Source organism: Taudactylus pleione, unplaced genomic scaffold (assembly GCF_031769625.1).
Source record: "Taudactylus pleione unplaced genomic scaffold, aTauple2 ptg000016l, whole genome shotgun sequence".
Classification (NCBI taxonomy): domain Eukaryota; kingdom Metazoa; phylum Chordata; class Amphibia; order Anura; family Myobatrachidae; genus Taudactylus; species Taudactylus pleione.
Window position 1 is genome coordinate 46,844,090 of NW_028284418.1, and position 20,466 is coordinate 46,864,555.

The window sequence follows — 20,466 nt, forward strand, 5'->3', positions numbered from 1 at the left end:
TATGTCTGTGCGAGCGTCCGCTAAATGCGCTCACTATTTTTTCAAGACGCCCCTTTGCCGTTCGCAAATCACGTCATCTCCTGTTTTTATTAGATTAATCGGGAACATCGAACGGCATCTGAACTGCTCGCAGCGCTTGAGGTAGGAATTACTTCCCGTAATCACTGCGAGCAGTTCAGGCTAAAAGACAACCAAGTGACGTGATCGATGATGCTCCTTTGCTAATTATGCACTCCCATTAAACGCCGTTTTGACCGTTGGGCACGCCTGCGTTCGCACAACCACTCTCACGTTTTCAAGCACCTTCCCCTGTTACCACCCACAAACGGCACATTCTGTCACTCAAAATAGCAGCCCCTCTGTGTTTTACGAGTGCACAATTTCCGACCGCAATGACTGGTTTGCGCACGTGCATTGCGAACCATACGCGTGCGCAGTTGTGCGACCATCGCTCAAAGCGAGCGTGCGGACACTTACGAGCAGGTCTGAATCAGGCCCTCAGCCCTAATGCTGCAAGCTATTTGTGTATACAGTAAATAACTGCTTTTTATGCTTTAAAAATATAGGCCCTCATTCAGAGCCGCTCGAAAAAACCAACCACAAGAATAGCGAGCAGTTCATACGCTGTACGATGTACTCGATTAATCAAATAAATAGCGGACATGACATATGGTGCGAGCGGCCAGGGGGCGTTTTTATCAAATAAACGAGCGTATGTTTTGCTCGCTCGTTCAGACTTAGAGGTGTGAACAGACTGCAATTTGCGAACGGATCATTTGAATAGCCACCCCTTGTTTTTGAACGAACGACCGCAAATAGCGAACGGCTCTGAATGAGGGCCATAGTGTTTTCTCAATAGTTTAAGTGGTCAACAAGATAAACAAAGGAGATTAAACCTGATGATGAAAGAGTACATATAATTTGTCATCTGGTCAGATGCTTTCAGCCTCCTGCAAGGCGGTGAGGACATTAGGCTTTTCTAGCACATCCTGAACCCCATCTTGGAGGAAACTGAGAACAAGAAGGGGACGATCGTGCTGTGAAATTGTTCCCAGCAGCAGATGCTATTCCTGACTATTAGGATGTTATGAAAAGAAATTCAGCAAGTAAACAATGTCTTGTACATTCCTCAAGGAATTGGGGTACTGCGTAGTTCTGTGGTTTCTAAGGGGAATTCTTTAATTTTTACGTCACACAGGAAAAATAACTAACAGTATTAAAACAGGTGGTAATATTGTTTCTATTTTGTGGTACAAGGTGATTAGGAAAAGCTAAATCATTTAGTTGGGTCGTGAGAAATGTTTTGTCTGAGCTCTACCATTAAATTAAATATTTGAAGGCAGCGTCATGTCCCATGGTTTCATTGTACATAAGATCAGCCAACGTGCTACTTCTAGGGAGAGAAAACACCTGACATTTTCAGACATAGATTTTAAAATAGTGACAAAAAAATAAATCTATTTAGATTTTTGCATTTAGTGAGTTTATATTGTTAAAATGTCAATATTTGCTCTGTTTTGTTTGGTTCAGTGATGCTGAAAAATATAACACATACAAAAGACCATAACTCAAATTCCATTTAACCAGCTAATCCAGTTAAAAAAAACAACAATAAGGGAGTGAAGGATTATGACTATTTCGACCATCTATAAAGTATGAGCCTATAAATGTCTGCTCTACACCTTAACTCATAATGAGCCACTAATGTGTGAGGTCTAACGAGTATATTAAAAGTAAAAGTATAGTAGCTCACAAACGATCAACAGAAACAATTGCTGACATTTTGTGCATTAATAGAACACAAACTGCATACACATTATTTTATACAAGTACAAGACAAGTGCAGTGAAACAAGGCAAGTGCACCTATGTCTATGCCCTGTAAATGACCCTGCAGGGCTGGAAGGGGCATACTAGGAGAGGGGTCACATTCAGGGCCTGATTCAGACCCACTCGCGAGCGGCTGTCCGCTCGCAAGTGGGTCGATGTTCTGCACTGAGCATGCGCACGACGGAGGGAGCTCCGTCGTGCGCATGCGCCAGATGCGACGAGCGAAGGATTTTGTCGATGTTGACTGACAGCACACCCCCTTTGGTGGGCGTGCCTCCCTGACGGGGGCATTCCCACGGGAACGCCTCCCGTCAGAAGCCGGCCCACTGACATCACTAGTGATGTCAGTGGGAGTGATTTTGGCTCTGATAGAGCCAAAATCACTCCGAGCCTTGTGGTTGAAAAACTCAACCACAGGCTTTTGTACGCAGTTTCGATGGTCGCGATGGTCAAGACCATCGCGCCCATCAAACTGCACGCTCGTATAGCCTGTGGGTGGTGACCCACAGCTATACGAGCGTCCAGGAGGACGCTCCATTTTCATGGAGGGCGGCCCTCATTCAGAGCGTGCGCTCTGCTCAGAGCGTATGGCTCTGAATGAGGGCCTCAGTCTCTTCCCGGGTCCCCGTTTCTCTAGCCAGTGATATAGATGGTATGTAGTTAGGATACCGATGGGCGATATCCCGCCCACCGATATCCCGACAGCCACATCCCGACATGGGACTAAAGATTGGAGTAGAAATCCCGAAGCCTATCATTAGCCCCACTACTAAATTCCAACACCCAGCTTACCGAACGAAGGTAAGCCGAGTGTCTTAGCCTGTAGGCGAGGGGGGAGGGTTAGCGTTAGGGACCCCCGGGGGGACTTAGGGTTAGGCACCCCCCCATGGCGGTTAGGATAGAGAAAGGGGGGGTTAGGGTTAGGCACCACTAGGGGGGGTTAGGGTTAGGGGGGGGAGAGGGTAGGGTTAGACTACTTACCCGGGGACTGCCAGGACTGGAGCTCCGGGCCCGGACACTCTAGGGTCCCGTCCTCTCATACCCCAGCTGCTACCGCTGTACAAGCGCAGGGACACCCACCCACTCCACGTCCTAACAAAGCCACAGCTGGACACTCGGGGGGCCTGCCGCTGCCTAGTACCGCCGGCAGCCCGCTACTACAATTAACTTGTGAATGACAGGCCCGGTCGGCGAACCGCTCCTACCTGCATGACGCCCACTACTACCCTCGCTGCCGCACAATAGAAGTCACTCCTGGGTCACTTCACACCTAGCCACTCCGCCCGTACAATAAAGTTTTCCTTGTTAGCAGGCGCAACATGTCATAACGTCATGCCGTGCTACTGAAAGAATGAAAGAAGGAGGTACCATGGTGTTTGCGGACTGAGGAGCAGCCAGAACAGGAGAATACTGAGGAAACTAAGGTAAGTGTCTGGGGTGTTTGGGCGCCGGGGCTAGGGGGGGGGGCTTAATATTTTGGCAGTCCCGGGCCCCATCAGCCCTGGTCAGGATTCTGACCCATCAGGCTGCCGCTGTCGGTATTTGATCCAGCAGCTAAACAGCCACCGGCATTATATATCGATTCTGCATAGATGAGTAGACTGCACATTTCCTGGTGGTTTGTGCAGTGCTGTCGACGTGTGCCTCCAGAGAGGTAAGTATTCAAGAACATCACAGGCCCCTGATTCCAGGGGGGCCCACACCTGCACCCTTTATAGATATACCCAGGGACAGACTGGGACTGTATTTCAGCCCTGTCAGTCCGCCCTGCACTTGCGTGTTAAGGGGGGTGTGGTTAAAGCAAGGGGTCATGTCGCAAGTCACGGGGACTGGCCTCGTGGCATGCCCCCATTTCTTTCTGGTCCAGCACAGCCGCCGCCGGCCCATTCATGCCTCCACCCCTTCCGTCTACATGAAATCTTAATGATTCTGGAGCCGTTGGGTGGAGGGCTGGGGTCTCTTCCTTCCCCCCTCCTCGAGCCGGCCCTTAAGCCATCGGCCCTTCTGGCATATGCCAGAAGTGCCCGATGACCAGTCCGGCCCTGGCTATACCACTGATGGTTGGTATAAATAACTCTGGCTCTGGAGAATTAGCTGCATAACAGACATAGGAAGTCCTGTTTCACTAGACACATAAATCCATGTTACGTGTCACAAACACAGTTTTTGTTTTACTTAAACAGCAAATTTTGTTACTGTAATATGAAGCTTGTGTCAGTTTGTCAGGATGTCCTCCTATAGCACAGACTTCCGTCTCTAAATCACCCTGGTGTACCACTATCTAATATATCTGCCATTGCAAAAAAAGAAAAAACGTCTGGCTTCTGCTTGTTCCCAAGGAGAGTGTAACCTGATCTCCGAGTCTGAGCCAGTCAGTCAAAGTGCTTCTTAGTAGTCACATGATGCCAGGTTGAATCCGGAGATGTAGGGGATTATGATATGAAAGTGTATGCTTCTCTGCTCACTACGTTATTTGTCTGTGGTTGACATGGTAACGGCATTGAACATAGGGGGTCATTAAGACCCGCTCGCGAGCAGCAGTACGCTCGCAAGCGGGTCGATGTTCCCCACTGCGCATGCGCACGACGGAGGGAGCTCTGTCGTGCGCACGCGCGAGACCCGGGGAGCGACGTTGATTGACAGCACGCCCCCTTTGGTGGGCGTGCCGGGGGCGTGCCTGCCAGTCGGAGGCGTTCCCATGGGAACGCCTACCGTCTGAAGCAGGCCCCACTGACATCACTAGTGATGTCAGTGGGAGTGATTTTGGCTCTGATAGAGCCAAAATCACTCCAGGGCTTGTGGCAGGGAGACCCTACCGCAGGGTCTCCGTTGCAAGTCCGATGGTCGCGATGGTCAAGACCATCTTTTTGGCCGCTCGCATATGCTGTGGGTGGTCACCCACAGCTATACGAGCGGCCAGGAGGCCGCTCCATTTTCACGGAGGAGGGCCCTGATTCAGAGCGAGCGCTCTGGTCAGAGCATCCGGCTCTGAATCAGGCCCATAGCACACTGTAAAGCATTACTAGTGGTTTGATGCAAAAAGACGTACAATATAAGAAACATGTCTTCTTGCAGGTAAGGTGATTTATGTTTCAAAAAAAAAAACCTAACAAATTTTCTCTGAAAGCTTTAAGGGAAGTAAAAGATGACGAACGTCTACCCTTTGATTTTATGAGTCAATAAAGATTTTGTCTGCTTTTAAACAGCTGTTGTCTTAAAGGATAACTAAATCCGAGATTTAAATGTTCAAATAAAAATGACAGGTAAAATGACCTGCGTGCTCCGCCTCCATTACACACCCAATTGAATCTCATAATTGGATCTCATTCACAGACACAAAGATGATTCTGCACTAATTTGAGTTATTATATCATCATGGACTCTTACCCTGTTTTTGAACCAGTCCACACAGTAAAATTCTGTACAGAAAGTCTGCAAAGCTGTAACTGAAACTCTGCCTGACACGTTACAGAAACTACTCCCTTCTGACATGGCAACCTGGTGAGTTAAATAGAGGATGGCTGACATACGGGATGTGGTCAATATTCCAGCACATGGGATGCTAGCGCTTAGAATACCAGTTCCGGAATCCCAGCACCTGTCAGAATCCCGGCGCTGGCATCCCGACCGCTGGCATCCCGAAGTTAAGTAGTGGGGTTAGGGGGAGGGTTAGGCACTAAGGGGGGAGGTTTAGGGTGCAGGCAGGGGGTGGTTAGGTTTAGGCACTAGGGGGGAGGTTAGGTTTAGGTACCGGGGAGGGAGGGTTAGGATACCTACCGACAGGTGTAGGTATCTTAACCGTGTCGGGATGCTGGCGTCGGCATCCTGTACCCAACTCCTGACATACATATCTATCAACATTGTACCACTTAGAATTTGGGTTTTGGAGTGTGGCTGTGACACACCGGCAGTGTGACCATGTTGTAGTGGGTGTGGTCATGCTCTCAGATGGTAGGCATCTGCCTCTGCTGTGTGTGGTAGTGGAATAACTCCCAACATTCTGCAAATTGGGATCAGTGGGTCTGATTCAGACCCAGACGCTAAGCAGCGGACGCATGCTATGGGCAATTATCGCACATTTGCGCATGCATCAAAATACGCATGCATGAACCAGTCACTGCGTCTGGGAATCGTGTGCTCATAGTACACAGACTGGCCGCTACCTTGAGTGACAGACGGCGCCGTTTGTGGGTGGTAACAGGGGAAGGTGCTTGTGTAAAGAAGAGTGGATGTGTGAACGCAGGTGTGTCTGGGAGTCTAAACAGCATTATATGGGTGTGCATAATTAGCAAAGTAGGGTCATTGTACACGTCACTTGGTTAGATTTTAGACCGCACTGATTGCCGTGCTTGTGGTGGGGTAGGGTCTACCTCAAGCGCTGCGTGCAGCTCCGATCGCTTTTCGATGTATCCGATTAAACACACACTTCCTGGAGATGACGTGTGCTAAGAGAGAAAGGTGGGCGTCTTTATACTGGCGTGCGTTCGCTCTGCCGTCGCTCTCTAAGGCATAGAGTGCATCCTTCAACCAGACAGTGCTATTGCGGCATTTGCATACCCGGCCCCTTTTGGCTGTGTGAGAGCGCTGCTTAACGTCTGGGTCTGAATCGACCCCAGAGTCCTTATCATGGAGCAGTCCCCCTAAATTGCGACTGTCCTACTAAAATCTACTCAGTTTGAAGGTATGGACATAATTAGTGAAACACAGCTGCTCTGTATCATGTACTATCTATAATGCACAGCCTTTGGTGGTAAATACTCACTTTACTTGCTCTATAACACTGTTTAACTAGGCAAAATATGGAAAGTACATTGTTGTTTTCTTCATGTGCAGACTAATTCTCCATCACCTTGAGGAGAGAAGAGTACAACACTATGGGACAAATATATCAAGTAGCAATAAACCCTTTTTTGGGAATTTTTTGCAGGAAAAAACAGATTATTGCTCCTTCTCCAAAATGTACAGAAATCAGAGATTTTCGGTTCTTTTCATGACGCTGCCGCCAGCTATGTCAGCAAAGCGTGATTACTAAAGCTCAGCTTTTCATCACTTGTCTAGTTACACATTCTGCCACCTGAGGTTGGCGCTATGGTTACTTACATGAACCACTGCCAAACATCCTGGCTGATGCTATACAAACGGGTCAGAGATCACTAGAGGGGTGCGTTAATGTAACACCTGTCTGATGGCTCTATTTTTAATACATTGTTGCGCTAAGATATTCTGCATCGCTGCGATATGTGTTGGAAGCAATTCGTTCTCTCTCGCTCACTCTCTATATATACACTGTGTATATATATATCCCCCAGAAATGTACGACACTCTCCGGTCTTTAAAAAAGAATTACACGACAGGTCACCTGTTTTGCATCCAGTGGTTATATTTGAGTGCCGCTGTTTCGGATGTTTTATATATATATATATATATATATATATATATTGTGATAGAAGCACTGAAGAAGTGTGGAATGGCTTCTATGTGTGTCCCAGGTTCCTGTCCTATGTGGTTTAGCCCCCAGGAGAAGTCTGTTTTACAAACAGGTTTGAGTGTCTGCTTTTTTTTGTAAAAGCCGGAGAATGGGTCCTGTGGGTGTGGATGTAAGAGAGAAGGGAGGGCTCCATCTACAGGGCCATTTCAGGTGTTAGGCCTTTCAGCCTGAGAGTAGGCTAATGAGTGATTACACCTGGAAGTGGCTCATAAGAGCTGTGTAATGTCTTGGTGCAGTGTCTCATACCTGAGAGAGCAGGCCCGCAGGTTAGCTTGCTCTGAGACACTGTTTGATACAAACCTGAAGGTACTGTGGACGTGAACTTGTTTTGTGTTCTGTTAGTGAGGGAACCTACTGTCTAGTTAGAGCCCAGACGGGCTAGGATTTATTTAAAGTTTCATTTGATTATTGGTGTTACACAATAAAACTAGTGCCAACCAGCTTGCACGAAAACCCACGACTGGAGTGCTGTTTCCTGGCTGCTGTGTGTAAGGAGGTGTCCATCTACTCCAGGAGAGGGATCCCTACCCCGATCATATCACAATATATATATTATATATATTTTATATATATATCTATCTGAGCCAGCAGTCTCTAGGACCTTCCGGAGCTCAGCAGGAGGCCTAACCTCTGACTGGCGCTACTGCCCATGTGTGCCTTGTTCGTGCGTCCTTCCTGCCTGGTGTTCCTAGTGGATAGACGCACCTCTGAGACTACTGCAGATATACTAGCCCTGCAGGGCCCACAGAGTACCGCAAGTATACTATATCACCACCACTACATTAGAGGGGGCAAGTGAAACTTTCTGCCGGTATTTTTACCATTCTGACATCGGGCGCGCTACACTGCCTAGCGATACCCAAATGCCCTGTGTCTTATGCTACTTATTGTTCTGTCTGGTTCAATGAACCTAAGACCTGGCTAAGCTGTACCACGTGTGACTAACCGCCACCAGCATGGGCATACTGCACAACACACTTATCCTCTTATACACTCTAGCCCAGTGTAGTGACTGTTATCTAGTGGGGTTCCGGACTGTAGACAGACAGTAATTAGTTAGACAATGTCTAGATAGACACCAGATGTTAGACCGTTAATAGTTAGACAGGGATAAAAGTAAGACACACTAAAGTTAGACATGTAAAAAGTTTGACAGGTACAAAAGATCGACAGGGTCAAAAGTTCAACATGAAAAAGATAGACACAAAAATGGTCACATTTTTATTTTTTTTTATTTTTTTTTTAGGGTTAGGCACTTACTGGAGGCTTAGAGTTAGGCACTTACCCCCACGGTTAGGGTTAGGCACTAGGAGGGACGGTTAGGGTTAGGCACCATAGGGAAGGTTAGGGTGAAGATTAGGGCTAAAAAACAAACAAAAAAATTGTCGACCATTTTTGTGTCGAACTTTTGTCCCTATCGACCTTTTGTACCTGTCGAACTTTTTACATGTCTAACTTTAATGTGTCTGACTTTTGTTTGTGTCTAACATTTTTCCCTGTCTAACTATTGACTGTCTAACATCTGGTGTCTATCTAGACATTGTCTAACTAATTACTGTCTATTGGTGCATACACTCGGTCAGATTTTTCTTCAGATCTGAACGATAACGATTTAAAAAATCATTCAATCGTTCATATCTGAATAAAAATCTGACATATCTGTCAGATGAACGATTTGAACGATGCGCGTTCCCGATGGTCAGATAACGATATCTGACATCTGATGTGTTTGCCGTCAGACTTGGACAATTCCATTCATTTTAATGCAGTCAAAAATCGTTCAATCATTCAAATCGTTCAAATCTTTGGTAAAATCGTTCAAATCGTTCATCTGACAGATCTGACAAATCTGACCGTGTGTGTGCTCCATAACTCTTATACCACACCCTTTGTACTCTACCCTCAACATCTTGCTACCCCCGAGTGATTTCTCCTTTCTGTGGGATAAATGGGAGGTTGGCCTAGGTGCCCTTTTGGATGAACACTGGCAACATATGCATACCCTCCAACATGACCCGTTCCATTAGGTACAAAATACTCTGCTCCTGGACTTCCCTCTTAATTGATGATTGCAGCCACCTGTGCTGAAACACCTGTCTCATCAATTACCTAGTTAAACACAGGTGACTGCAATCATTAATTAGGTGGGAAGTCCTGGAGCAGAACATTTTGTACCTAATGGAAGGGGTCATGTTGGAGGGTAGGCATATGCTGTCTAGTATTGGAGATGCTACTTCATGCATCCTCTATCAGCAAATATATTTTGGTATTCTACATAGGGTGTATTATTCCCCTGAGGGCATGTTTATTATTATTATCCTTTATTTATATGGCACCACAAGGGTCCTGCAGCGCCTTACAAAGTACATAAATAAGTGAGCAAACAAGAAAACAGTTATTAACAGTAAGAGACAGTGCAGTACAAGGATGTGGTTTATACACATTGCTGCATCCACGATCATAACACTCAAAAGTAAGCAGCAAAGTGTAAGCAACCAAGTGTTAGGTTACCTGCTCGTGAGCGCTTACATTCTAAAGGGGAGGGGTAGACAGACAGGGGTGACACAGATGGGTTAAGCTGGGTACACACCTATACAATCATCAGACCATTCATCCAATATCGAGAGAAAGGCCATTGGATTGTATAGGCGTGTACGCTGTCCCGATGCAGGAGCATTAGGCAATAAACGGCTTTTAACGCTCCTGTAACGGTCGGGATCGGGAGGTCGCATTTTATGTATGGTTTAATATTTATCAGTTCGACCTCCAGATCCCATAGAAGCCCATACACGCTGTGTTATGTCTGCACAGTGTGTACGTGTCTCACAGGCAGCTGACAGAGGGTCACACTGGGGACAGACTGCACGGCTGATTGGGACAGTTTTACCCGATCAGCCTGCAATCGAAAAAGTGTGTACCCAGCTTTCAACATTAAGGAGCATAGAACAGTGGGTTAGGAGGTTAGATCAGGTACGGATATTACCTGTCCTAAATGCAAAGCTCTACATTCTATGTTCTGGCACTTATTGTGTAAAGGTGCCCATCCACTAGACGATTAAATTGAGCTATTGATCGTTAACGATATCATTCAATCGTTCATAAATCGTTTGCAAATCGTTAAGAAAAATGTTGAAAACAACCAGCGATGTGCACACCCGCTAGTCGTTTAGACATCTATCATTGGGCAAACATACTGGACAACCTGACGATAACGTCAGGTTCAGCATGTTTGCAGATGATTGATGTGCCTACACTGAACAACTGCTCGTACAGTGTAGGCACATCACAGACTGACAAACGACTGCATGATTACAATGTCGCAATCGTGCAGTCGTTTTCATGTCTTTAAGTGGATGGGCACCATAAGTGTGTGGTAGTGTTTAAATTCCAGGAGCAGGTGTGGAAGTGCATCTGACTTACTTTGCCGGAACTTCTGTTACTGGAACCCAAAATTTGCCTGTTTGGGATTACTCTTGAGGAGTCTTTTACTCACATAGGGCTCTACTTATTAACATTATTTTTACTAAAATAAAGTGAAAAAGGGTGTTTTCACACCCTTTTCACATTACTTTAGTATCACCTATAGTTATTACAGGGCAATTGGAGTAGAATTCGTAAAATTCTACTCCAACCCCTAAGTATCACTTATTTTTAGTAATCAGACCGCATTTCCCATAATTGTAATGCGAAATGTGATCCGACCAGATTTACTAAAAATAAAATGTGAAAAAAATACCTACGGAGGCCTGTGATAATACCACCTGGAGGTGGCGTTATCCAGGGTCTCCCCCAGTTACCGGACTCCTGCTCCACTCTAACGGGGAGAGCAGAGCCAGGAGTCAGTCCCAGTAATCAGCTGTGTGGTCTAAACAGACCACAAGCTGATTACTGTAAAAAAAAAAAAGAAAAAAAAATTGTAAAATTTTTTTTTTACTTACCTGACTCCAGGGACCGGTGATGTCTCCCCTCCAGTCAGCTGGTCTCCCATAGTGCACTGAGGCCCGGTCATCAGGTGATCGGGTCCCTGTGCAGTATGGGATATCACCTGACCGGACGCATGGAGGACATTACCGGAGGCCCGGATCATGCAGGTAAGTGCTATTAAGGGAGGGGGGGTCGCAGGGGGTCCGTGATCGTTGGGCTTAGCGCCGGGGGCAAGGCTTAGCGCCGGAGGGTAGCAGCTGCGGCCGGTCGGTGCATGCGCGGGCACTTTGTCACTGTATTTCTTGCGTAAATACCGTGACTAGTGTGCGGAGGGGATTCGCAGGGACAGAGGCCCTGATTCAGAGCCGGACGCTCTGAAAGAGCACTCGCTCTGAATCAGGGCATTTTTTTTTTTTTTTTGTGCGGCCTCCTGGCAGCTCGCATAGCTGTGGGTGACCACCCACAGCTATAGCGAGCGGCCAGGTTGATGGTCGCAATGGTCAAGACCATCGCGACCATTCGGCTTGCGACGAGACCCTTGTGGTAGGGTCTCGTGGCCGCAAGCCCCAGAGAGATTTCGGCTCTAATAGAGCCGGAATCTCTCCACTGACACTCGTGATGTCAGTGGGGCCACCCCCAAATGGCAGGCGTTCACATGGGAACGCCTCCGTTTGGGCAGCCAGCCCGCCCACCAAAGGGGGCAAGCTGTCACTCCACATCGATAGCTCGCCCCTTTTGGTGCGAGACCCGGAGCGACGGATTGCCCATCGCTAGCCGTTTCTCGCGCATGCGCACGACGGAGCCGGTTCCATCGTGCACATGCGCTGTGGGCCACCATCGACCCGGTTACGAGCGTTCAGCGCTTGCGACCGGGTCTGAATCAGGCCCAGAGCTTTCTCGCAAGCTCTGTCCCTGCAAGAGATTTGTAGTAAATCCCTGTGATATTGCCTGAATTCGCAAAGCAAAGCGAATTCAGTCGATAATATCACACTACAATCTGCATTCAATATGCGGATTGTAGTAAATAGAGCCCTAAGTGTATCCCTATATTTTCATTTAGAAGACACTTCTGGCGAGCTCCTGGCTGGCAGCTGAATCTCCCTCCCTCTTGTTGAAAACTTCTGGTGAATGTTACCGTTAACCAGGAAAGGTATATTTACACTAGCAGGTAGGCAACTTGTAAGTATCACAAAGTTTGGTCTTTCTTGTTTAACTCTAGATTGGGGAAGTGTTCGGCCTCTGCCTGGTGGTGATCTCTGATTGGAATCCCTACAGTGTCTCCTCTCCCACTTATTTTCCTTTACTTTGTACCCCCCTCACTCCTCTGCAGTGACAGGAACTGGGTGCTGCAGTGTGACATTCTCCTGCAGCACCCGGCTCCTGTCATAGAGTAGGAGCCGACAGTGCACACTGCCCAGTCTCCGTGGGCAGCCCAGCATCTCCGGTGAAGCTGGGCTGCCCCCGTAGTGATGTTGTTGGCCAGGCATGCATGGGGTTTGCATAGTGCGCTCCAGGTGTCACCAGACCCGATGATGCCTGTGGGGGATGGCACTAGGGGGAGGGTTAGGCTGCGGGGGGTAAGGTTAGGGTTAGGCTGTGGGAAATGTGGTTTAGGGGAAGGGCTAGGGTTAGGCACCTTACCTATGGGCGGTGGGATTCTGACTGTCGGGGTGCCGCTGTCGGTATTCTGTCCAACAGCATCTCTACAGCCGTGATCCCGTATCCAACCTCTTTTAGATATATCACATCTGCAGTGCTGCACAGCTGATGCAATATATCTGTGAACAACGCGGTTCACAGATATATTGTGTATACACACCGACTGACGACCAGGACGATATATAGTTCGTCAGCTGTACGAATTATATATCAGCCAGTGAGTACCCAGCATTATAAAGGGCCAGTGATCACAGTAAACCATTAGATGTTGCAGTAGGGCCAGCCCGTCTGAGCTGAATGTTTTTTTCAGGATGTGGGCACCAATCCAGAATCCAAGTCCCCTGCTCTGTGGAGCATTAGAGGCATTCTGGGAAAGCGACAGAAGAACCTAGCACCATCCCTGGACATATATAAACACTTTGATCTCCTTACACATAGTATAGTGGGCCTGACTCAGAGACGGATGCAAATGACATTATGACTTCGATTCCGTACGCAGCAGATATAAAAAATATGCTAAAGACTTAGCTGTTGTCTTGTGCACTGAGCTGCCCACCTCCGATGTCTCACATGCGACGCGGGAAATTGGAAACATCAGTCACAAATCAATCGCACATCGAACTTATGGATAGACCTACGGTGTCTCACACAGAGCACCTCTCCTAAGACACCGGGGCCTTTGCAGCTGGGAACGATTTTGCAGAGGTTCACCTAGAAAACGGTCCTGACACGTCTGTGTTTTTCCAACCACCACGTTAACTCCCACAAACGCTGAATACCTGTCACTCACTTTCCAAAAAATATCCTCTCTGCGACCACCAACGCTAATCCATCGCCGGGCGTGCACAGTGCAACTTTGCCGCATATGCAGTACCAAAAAATCACTCCACTGCGTCCAACATGGACACCGTATCCATCTCTGAATCAGGTCCAGTGTACATGATCCAGTATTAATAATTAACATTATAGATCTATAGATCGTCTCTAGTATAAGTTCTAGGGGAGAGGGTCTAAAAAAATTAACTTTCTGTATCAAACCTATAGCACTAGTAGACTGGCTGGGGAAAGAGGGGGTTTCTGGGTAACTGGAACCCCCCGAGCTTACCCATGATACGGATAATGCTTTTTGCAACAGACAGAATACTAGAAATAAATGAGCACTTACTACAAATTCCTGACCTCATTTTCATGTCTAGTTGATGAGTCTGAAACCCCTGTATTCACTTCAAAGAGATTTCTATTTATTGACCTGAAGCAAAACATCCAGCTGTTCTGCCAGCTGTTTGCCCTCAGCATGAGATTACAGCAGCTATACAATAGTATAAAAGGCTTTTTCCCTGTGGATGTCAGGCATGTAGGAGCAAGCATGAGGCATAAACACAACAGTGATCTGTGAAGTCGTGTATCGTAACCACTATGTTATCCAGTTACTGAGTAATGAAAAAGTGAGGACATGCTAAAATGATATTAGTGGATACGATAGCTTTACAATTTAATCATATGTTCTTATACAGGGATATTACATATAATTGTTGCAGCAGACACATAACTACATACAGTTACAGACTTATACTGTAAATATCAAAATACATAGTAATGTTAAAAACTCATATTGTTATTTCCACTGTCAGGAAACTTGAATGTTATATGATAGGTTATCAAACGTGTGTGTGTGTGTCTCTGCATGTATCAATCTACAGTGTCTCTCTATCACACATTTATAGGGTGCATAAGTAATATGATTTTCATTTGTAAATTGTAACTAATAACTGTAGTAACTGTGATACTTGGTAGAAGCAGGAGAAACAGTATTAGGATAAAATGAATACCAGAGTCTATAGTGCAGCAATCACTAATGGATCTATGTACTAATAATCCCAGAATGTTTCCATATCGCGGGTGATATTTAGATTTTTAATGAAAATATCCCTGCTATGTACAAAGGGGAACTCTCAGGGACAGCGGTTGCGGTAACTGGTATCCCCGCCAGTTATTTCCCCGGCATTATGTAGAAGTTTTTCACAGAAGTGAAAGACATCTCCTGTGGAAGCTGACACTGCACATGCACACAGTGTCCGTCGCCGGCCAGAGACTGCGGGGGAGAGGTCTAAAGACCTCACACTTGCTCGTTAGCCTCCATAGGCTTAAAGCAGTTTACACCATCTGAAGATGGTGTAAACTACAGGGGCCAAACTCCGAAAAGCTTCACTTTTTAGAGTTTAGTACATAGGGATGAAATCGTAGGCCCCATTGATAATAATGGGGACTGCGATCTGCAGTGCTTATGAGCACTCTGCCGAAGATTTCTGTGAAATCTCCTGCATTGTGCTATTAGTACATAGCAACAATTCATAAAATTATGCAGAAACTGCAGTTCTATATACGTTTATAAAAAAAAATAAAAAAAATACATAGGCCCCTTAAAGCTCTTGTAAATTTAATTAGTTAGTGGAAGACCATATCTAAGACCTGAGGGCATTAAACAGTCTTGATTCTGGCAAATCATCTGCAGGATTCTTGATTTATGTCTAAAAAAACCAGATAATAAAGCAAGTAACATATAATCTCATAAAAATTAGACGCCTGCGATCCAAGTATTCCATGGTTTATTTTGGAATTCTTTTCAACAGAGATCAAGCATAAAACTCCTAACTACAGTAACACCCTCAAACCAAACAACATTCTCTTCAGATGGGGTTTCCCTACATGCATTATCATTAATCACAAAACAATAAATCTGCTACACTGATTTTCTGAAAAAAATTGAATATCCCTGAACCTTGAATGCAGGCGTTCCAAGAACAACCATTTGTCGAGTCTCACCAAACCCCAAGCCTGGCATAATCATTGGTCTCCAAGAAGAAAAGCAACACAGTGGGGAGAATTTACGGAGCAGAAGCTTCTGTAAGATGCTGCTTCCCGGTGGGTTACAGGTACATATTTAAAACGGCACCCTCATTCAGTGTAAAGCCCGGTGTGCTTTACACTGTGAGGGTGCCGTTTTAAATATGTACCTGTAACCCACCGGGAAGCAGCATCTTACAGAAGCTTCTGCTCCGTAAATTCTCCCAAAAATCTAGACACACCTCCACTAATTCCAGCAGGTTCAGAACAAGATAACAGCTGGACTTTATTTATTTTATTTATTTATTTATTACCAGTTATTTATATAGCGCACACATATTCCGCAGCACTATACAGAGAATATTCATCCATTCACATCAGTCCCTGCCCCAGTGGAGCTTACAATCTATATTCCCTACCACATGCTCACACACATACACACTAGGGGGAATTTTGTTAGGAGCCAATTAACCTACCAGTATATTTTTGGAGTGTGGGAGGAAACCGGAGCACCCGGAGGAAACCCACGCAAGCACAGGGAGAATATACAAACTCCACACAGTTAGGGCCGTAGTGGGTATCGAACCAACGACCTCAGTGTTGTGAGGCAGTAATGCTAACCATTACACCATCTGTGCTGCCCTTCAAGCTGAAACTGCATAACTAATGATCACTACAGGCATTCATACATTTGGAAACCCTGTAATCATACACAGGTGAACTTCAATTTACTCAATTAACTATATTAACTCTGACGATTGCCCCAGGTGTACTTCCCAAACCTTCATGGTCTAATTTACAGATTTTAAGAAAGGAATACTTTGTATTTTTTTATTTGACATCACGGAGTATGAACTCTGGCAGCAATTCCCAGGAAATGTATTTTGATTCCATTAAGTAAGAAAATAAAATGTGAAAAATGCCAAAAGGGAGGATAATTTTATAGTCACTATAAGTCAGGAACACTATTATTTAGTTTGTAAGTGAATCAGTACGGAACTTGTGTACCTTGGTAAGGCATGGCTCTAATTCCTGTGCAGTCATCGTGTGCCCCGGGTTTTATTGTTGTCGAACATTTGATCTTCTCACTAGTCCACACATAATGCAGAGAACGGAAAGTCATTGGTTTGGCATTTCCCTAATACTGCGTTTGTTATGGGAAAGCTACGAGTTCACTTCCTGCTTTTGTAGATGGCGATGAAGTGTCTAAAAAAAATGAGCACGGCTTGTTTCCACAGAATGTCTCATTTATTTCCATAAAGTGATGACATTGGCTGCAGGGAAAAAGCTGATGTGTATTTGGTAAATGAAAAAAAAATAAGCCATTTAAGATCCGGTGCAGGTGGAAGAACTGTACTTTTGTTAGTAGGTACTCTACATTGCTGGGATTCTAGCTCTCAAACTTCCCACTTTTCTTCTGTCCCCTTATGGAAATGGAGGTCCAGGTGGAAGTTGTGCGGGCCATAGCTTTGCAAATGGAATCACCAGAGCCCGACCCAGCTATGCAATGTAACATATTCACTGTGAATCATCTCATCAAGTCCCAAGATCCCCCACTTCTCGTAGGTTGGTCTACTCTACTTTCCCTGGAGTCTGGGTGATATGCCAAAATTTGAGAGTCCCATGGACATTCTGGCATGCCATCATGAAACCCTATTTATCAGAGTGATTGGCAGAGGTTAAGGTGGGAATGAGAACCTGATTGTGTGAATGCTTTGAACACAATTGGGCCTATTTATTAAGTAATATTTGCGGGATATTGGCAGCCATTTTCGGGAAACACCCACAAGTGTTAGGAATCCCTTGAATGTACGTAGGAAAGACCGGTATCTGCCGTAGTCCCTCCATTTCTGACCGCATAGTTTTCTATGGGGGCTGCAAAGCTGTCAGACTTACCAAGTTCTAGCATTATCCTATAGTAGCCTATAATAGCCTATGAGCTACTATTTTGCAAAAATGACAGTGAGAAGTTTCCTCCATAACCCTCTTCAGCAATGGCCGCTGCACGTGTGTGGTCTGCTCACGATATAGAAGTGAAATGATTGCTTTTGCGATAATTTCACTTCTTTACACATTGCAGGGACGGGATATGATTTTTAGTAAATTTGGGCATATGTGAATGTGTTATTGCCGTGACTAGTGGCAATAAGAAATTGTAATTATCGGGTCTGGAACCCGAAAATTAGTAATATGTTCCAATACCACTGCACAGAGCAACAATATTTGAGCTTAATAATTTTTTTATTTCAGACTCTATAAGACATCAAGCAGATAACCCAGTAAATAGTCATGGTATGAATGGTGGCCTTCTCAATATTGATGATGCTAATTGTATTTTATTTGTCTTATACTAGGACTTTCTGTTAATTACATAACTTATCTCCCTATAATGGTAATTTCCTCATCCACTTTACCAACATTCACTTTTTTCTCTCCAGTATCTGAAGATGAAGTCATGACCCTAATCCTGTCCTCCCCTCTTTCCACCTCCCCCTTGACCCTATCCACCTCTCGACTCCTCTGTTCCCTCAGTCTCTCTTATTGTGCACTGTCAGATCTGCATTCAAGCTGGCCCTTGTCTTCCCCTTTCTTAAAAAAACTCTCTCTAGCTACCGCCCCATTTCTCTCCTCCCCTTTGCCTCCAAACTCATTGAATGCATTGTCTACAGCTGCCTTACCACCTTTCTTTCCTCCCACTCCATGATGGATCCATTGTGGCCCCATTATAAATAAAGGATGATAATAATAATAATAATAATAATAATAATAATAGTTTTCAGTTGACTGTATTTGATTTAAAAAGGCAAGATGAGCTAACAGTACACAGATTCACTTAGCTATACCAGCAGTGGTCAAGTTTGGTCCCCAGGGACCCCTAACAGTGCATGTTTTCCAGATGTCCTGGCTGGTGGTCAGGTGTATGCATTACTAATCCACAGGTTGCCTGGAAAACATAAACTGTTAGGAATCTATGCGAATCTAGAATGTCTTGATGTATATAGCAGTAGTAGCCAATCTATTTATATAAGTTCTTTATGTAACTCAAAAATAACCAAAATATATATATATATATATATAATTATTATTATTAGCATTTATTTATATGGCGCCACAAGTGTTCCGCAGCGCCTTACAAAGTACAAAAACAAATTGTATACAAGTGACTTACAGAACAATACAATACAGGACATGGATAATATATATTGCTACATTAGTGACCATATCACCCAGATAAGCAACAGAGCATAAGCAACCAAGTGTTAGGTGCCCTAGTGGTGAGTAAGAAGTAAATGACACTATAATAAGGAGAAGCACAAGAGGGTAGAAGGCCCTGCTCGTGAGAGCTTACATTCTAAAAAGGTGGGGGAAGACAAACTGGGTTGACACAGATGGGGTAGATGGGGACGAATGAGCATGTAGCAAGGAGTTAGAATGATAGCTGGAAGGCTTTGATGAAGTAGTGGGTCTTGAGAGCCCGTTTGAAGGATTGCAAACAGGTGGAGAGTCTGATGCGGAGTGGGAGAGAGTTCCAGAGGTGGGGAGCAGTGCGGGCAAAATCTTGGAGGCGGGAGTGGGAGGAAGTAATCAGCTGGCATGAAAGGCGGCGTGCATTAGTTGAGCGAAGAGGGCGGAGAGGAGCGTGAAGGGAGATGAGATCAGAGATGTATATGGGAGAAGATTGGGTGAGGGCTTTGTGAGCGAGCGTGAGAACCTTAAATTGGACTCTCAAAGGGAAGGGGAGCCAGTGTAGGGCTTGTAGGAGAGGGGAGGCAGATACAGAATGTTTGGAGAGGAAGATGAGCCGTGCAGCAGCATTGAGGACAGACTGGAGAGGAGAGAGATGGGATTTGGGGAGGCCAGATAGGAGGAGGTTACAATAGTCCAATCTGGAGATGACCAGTGAGTGTATGAGGGTTTTAGTAGCATCCTGGGTGAGATAGGGTCTGATCTTAGAAATATTTTTGAGATGGAAACGACAGGACTGTGAAAGGTTCTGGATATGTGGTTTGAAGGAGAGGGATGAGTCCAGGATAACTCCAAGACAGCGCACCTTGGGACTAGATGAGATAGTTATTCCATCAATTGATAAAGAAATAGTGGGAAGTGAGGTAATGTGGGAGGGTGGGAAGATGATTAGCTCTGTCTTAGACATATTAAGTTTAAGAAATCGCTGGGACATCCAGGAAGAGACAGCAGAGAGACAGTTGGAGATACGAGTCAGAGGGGAGGGGGAGAGATCAGGGGAGGAAAGGTAGATTTGAGTATCATCAGCATAGAGATGATAATGGAGGTCAAAAGAGCTGATGAGTTCACCTAGAGAGGAAGTATAGAGGGAGAATAGGAGAGGACCAAGAACAGAACCTTGGGGAACACCTACTGTAAGAGGCTGTGGAGGGGAAGAGGAGTCGTGAGAGGAAACTGAAAAAGATCGGTCAGAGAGGTAGGATGACAGCCAGGAGAGGGCAGTTTCACGTAGACCAAGGGAGTGAAGTATATTCAGCAGGAGAGGGTGGTCCACAGTGTCAAAAGCAGCAGAGAGATCAAGGAGAATGAGAAGAGAGTAGTGGCCTTGGGATTTGGCAGCAAGGAGGTCATTGCTGACTTTTGTGAGGGCAGTTTCAGTGGAGTGGAGAGAACGGAAGCCAGACTGAAAAGGGTCAAGGAGGGAGTGGGAGGAAAGAAAAGTGGTAAGGCGGTTGTAGACAATCCGCTCAAGGAGTT

At 45.5% G+C, this 20,466-nt stretch overlaps 1 protein-coding gene across 1 annotated transcript in view; it reads left to right on the forward strand.

The window, feature by feature from the left end:
- The window catches only part of LOC148542006 (uncharacterized), a 112,891-nt gene that overhangs the window by 59,982 nt on the left and 32,443 nt on the right, over positions 1 to 20,466 (forward strand). The window lies entirely within an intron of this gene.